Below are 4,628 nucleotides of genomic sequence, written 5' to 3'. Positions count from 1 at the left end.
AATTAATGCCTCAGACAAGGATGATCAGCTTTTTAACCAGCAACATGGGATCTCCATGCTGACACCTCTCAATCCTGACTGCAAGTGTCTTTGGAATAACTTCTAGACCTCACCCTGAAAACTTATTTCATGCTTACCTGAAACAATAAAACACACGTAATGAAGCTTAGCAGAGTAAAAACCACTTTAATTTACCCCCTCTGTTACATTATACGCTATAAGCATAATTAGTTTATGCTTGCTGCTGAAAGGTTAGATTGCTGCCTGCCTTATCTGATCCAAGTAATTTGTAGGCTGCCAACAAAGCATATTTATATTACCACAAATTAAAAAATCCCTTCTAACCAGGCAGATACCTAAGGAGGTCACAGCTATTAGTATTACAAGCTAATGGAACCCCTGGCAATTTCCTCAAAGGAGACAAAACAATGAGTAAGGAACAAACTGCTCTGTAAACCAAGATAGCCACAAGGGATAGGAAGAAAATAAACTTGACACGCAAAACCAAAAAGCCCGGGAAGGTCTGGAAATAGACAGCTCTGAATGAATGGGGAAAGTACTTCAGGAAAAAAAAGAAATTAAAGAAAAGCAGAGTGGACACTTTTTCATTCTCACACTCTTAAACATACGTTGCAGTCTGTCCTGCCATTAGAGAAACCAGTGGTGAAGGTTCTTGCACATGAAGAGTTAGAGTCGATAGGTAAAAGCCTCATGTTCTGTAGCACTGGCAAAAAAGAGTTTACATCCACAGGAAAAAAAAGAAAGCAGGACCTATGTGGATACTAAAATCACAAAGAAGTGAAGTGTCTTTGCTAGAGAAACTAGGTGGCCAAGGATAATAAAGCTCCTTTACTGAGCATTTTGACAAGCTCAGAGAGATACTTACAAGGAAGATTCTTACAATTAAGTTTCAGGATGGGTTTCAGTGTCCTGAAACACCCAGCCTTCATACACTGAGAGCCACGCATCTCATGCACCTAAAGCAAAACGCGTGTCACTGTCAAAACAACTAGAATCTGCTTAAATAAAACACAAGGCTTTTGGCAGTAGCCAAAGGTAAAGGTTTATCTATTAAATTATTTGATTAAAAAGTGTCTAACAACATCTCGGTAGGAAACTGAATAAAGACTCCACTTCCCGTGCTGCAGAACTGGCTTAAGATAGTTTAGATATTTTGTCCAATATAAATACTGTATCAGCTATCTCCTTGCATTAGTCATTTCCTCTCACTGAGTTCAATAGGAGGTTAGTGCGTTCTCATATTATGGTAAGATCACGCTATAAATCTACACAGAGATTTGCCAGTTATATTGTTTTAGAGAGGCATCTTTTTCCATCGTGGTCTGACTCTGGACACAGTTCAAAGGCTTCTTTCAATTCCAGATATGACAATAGCACTATCTTCGCTTTACAACAAAGATCATTCCACACGGGTAAGGGGAAAAAAAATGCAAAGAAAAAGAAGAATGGAAAATATTGTGGTCAACAAACAGGCCTTCTTTTAGGAAGAAGGTAAGTCAGTAAACAGTACAGAGAAGAGCTGCTTGGGTAGAACAAGACTTCTTAGAACCGAAATAACCAGCTACAGAAATGACAGTTGATCACAAGCAAGCAAGCAGATATTGCAAAAAAATCCCAAACGAGGCAACATCTGCCATGTGTTTTCAATACTAGCAACTACTTTATTTACTAAGTTATGTGTTGAAGGAGATCTTCCTACAGGAGCCAGGACCAGCAGGGGAGACGGGCATCTTCTGCCAAGGACTTCAGTAGCAACAGGACTGGGCTGGGCACGCGAGCCACTTGCTGAAACTCTACACCCAGACTGTACAGGAAGCCTGGCAAGACGATTGCAATGGCTCCTGCTAGCTGCAAAAACCTGCCGCTCATAAGAACGGGCAGTATCTCTAGAGCTGAGCAGAAAATATCACCATTTGAATTCTCTCGCTGCAGTTCTGAGTGCAGTTTCATTCTGCATTTTCTCCCTCCCTCCCCACCCCAGCTGCTCACTGTTGTCTTCTGGATACTTCAGCTACTTTTCCTCCTCTTATTTCTGTTTTTCAAACAAGCAGCAGTTTTAGAAGATACACCGAAGAAGTAAACACACCTTGCAAGTCGTGGATCAAAACCAAAGGGAGGAATTGTTACCTCGGTCCCTTGACCCTTAACAGTGCCTACACATGCATACACGTATGTTTAATAAAAGAAATTTTATTCGACACCTGCCTATTGATAAAGTAATCTTTTTCTTAAGTGAAAATGAAAAACCTGCTTGAAGATAGTATTCTGGGCTCTACAGGAACATGGCAAAGCAATACCCAGGCAGCAGCATCTGCTACTCAACCCCACTTCTGCACAGGGTCAACAGGGAGCTGACTTTAGTGTCTTAGCAGCAGCTCACTGGCTGCTCAACAAAGACACTCATTTAACAAGCACAACGGAGAGGGGCCAGTGCTTCTGTTCCCAGTACTGACCGCCAGGATCCCGGCCTGATGTTGCTCCCACTGACCACAAGTGGGAGTTTTGCTGGTTTTGGCAGCAGTAATATTCTAAATACAGAAATGCAAAATGAAACCTTTTTCTTCCTAACAGAGGTGAATGTAGACAATAAATAATTTTAAAGGAATAAGCTTCAAATCAAGAAGAAAAAAAGAGGACTATTTTCCAATAAGATGAGAAAATTTCAGGGCATCCACTTCTCTGCTGAGCACAGAAACGCAACTGAATGAAGCGTACGCTGGCTCTGCTGGGTAGCCCCGTTCTTGTACCTTTGATAAAACAGCATCTTAGCAAAAGGTTGCGCTTACAGGAAGCGATGAGGAGGGACGTTGTTTTGTCCTCCCTCTTTCATTGGTAATATTTTTATTCTAGGCCTTGGAAAGGTTGCTTGAAGTCTCCACATCATTTGCACTATAAAAATATTTAATCTGAAGAGTTTACATGTGCTGTATTTAAATGTATATGCACTAAACTTGTGGCAGCTATCCCATGCAGCACGAGATGTTTGTGGGAACACTGACTCGGATCTCTAGACTCACAGATTTAACACACCGATTACTTTGAACAAGCTCAGCCTACCAGCTCACTTCAGCTAACACTCCTGCCCTGGGGCATGTTTTAATATTCCAAAGCCTGGAACAATTTGAAACACAAATTTGTCCCCCCTACACCACACTGTGGTGCACGATCCAGAACTTAAAAGCAGTTCCTTGAGGAACAGGAGGTCCAGGTCCAAACTACTCGGGTAGGGTAAGTCAAATATGGCCATTAACCCGAGCTGTAATGATTTGCAGTCTGCATTAAACACTGCCTGTCCTTCCCGGGTTGGCAAAATTAAACAACTGCACATATTGCAGTTTCATCTTTATCACCAAATCTCTTGGCAACTGGAATACTTAAGTTCTCCGTAATATTTTTTGTTGCTGAATACAACCACTGCATTGCTCCATTTTACACCATCCCTTCACGGTGCCGTTTGTGGCAGGGGCTGTGCTCTCCAGGAGTCCAGAGAAGTTGAGATTTGTGAAGCTACTAAACATTAACCAACAAAGCAGATGAAATCTGCTCTCGATGAGGTTCATGTGTGCTATACTGATCCTGACAGCTTCTAACTAAAACCAAAGGCTACTCCTCCTCCTTAAGTTGTAACTTAAAATATATGCGGTAGAAGATATTTTTACACCCTACTTCCAGATACCCCCAAATAATCATGCAGCAACCCAGTTTTTCCACAAAGTAAATGGAGGGTGAAAAGAAGAAAGAAACTAATAGAAAAGGAACCCCCCCACCAATCTTACCTATTCTCCCCACCCTAAATAACAAAGCTACAGATCTCATGAAATGATACAACGATCGTATCTTGCCCTGGATTACAGGTTCATGTTTTAGATTCCTGGTACCAATTATCTGTCTATATCCTCAGTAAAAAATAACAAGGATGTTTTAATTATCTCCAAAATATCAAACTGCTTCACCTTGTTTGCTTTGCAGGCACGTGGAAGTCCCTCACCATAGCTGCGTTTATCTTACTAACATTGATTCTCTAGCACCATCTTGAAAACCAATGATGACAACTGATCTCAACTGCTTTTTTAACACCCACACTTTCTTCTTCCTTTTTAAGGTAATCTTCCTCTGAGAGTCCTATTTTATATAGTATTTGTATAGGAAAACATGAAGTTATGTGTGCAGTTTCAGGTGGACACGTATTTAGCGTGCACAGTATCTGCTGCTGCTGATAAAGGTACTTGCACAAATGCCCCCTTTTACCTTAACTCAGCTCTTTTCAAACCCTGAAACATGACATTGTGTTCCCTCAGCATGGCTGCGGGCCCTGTTAAACAGCTCGAAAAACAAAATCCCAACAGTTACCTGCAGCTACAAGTGCTTCCTCCTTCAGTGCTGTACTTCCACAGGCTCTGAGAAGACCTCTGATGCTTGGCAGAGGTCTGGGGAGCAGTTCCACAAAACCACTAACACCCCAAAGTTATTTGTTGTGGCATCAGTCCAGGACCCCCTCCCTCTTTTCCAGTTGCTGCCATTTCCATCACCCCTTGTCGTACCAGAGCAGTTGTGGTGGAGATGCACTGTAAGCTAGTCCTGTGAATCTGCTCGGGTCCGTGCTCCTG

General features: G+C 41.9%; 1 protein-coding gene across 1 annotated transcript in view; it reads right to left on the bottom strand.

Moving 5' to 3' along the window:
- Positions 1–4,628, bottom strand: part of ATP9A (ATPase, class II, type 9A) — a gene marked incomplete at its 5' end in the record, with an annotated part of 47,904 nt that overhangs the window by 13,622 nt on the left and 29,654 nt on the right. The window lies entirely within an intron of this gene.

Source organism: Buceros rhinoceros, unplaced genomic scaffold, assembly GCF_000710305.1.
Source record: "Buceros rhinoceros silvestris isolate BGI_N320 unplaced genomic scaffold, ASM71030v1 scaffold27264, whole genome shotgun sequence".
Lineage (NCBI taxonomy): Eukaryota > Metazoa > Chordata > Aves > Bucerotiformes > Bucerotidae > Buceros > Buceros rhinoceros.
Note: the sequence above shows the minus strand (reverse complement) of the source record. Positions and strands in the feature narration are given on the sequence as shown.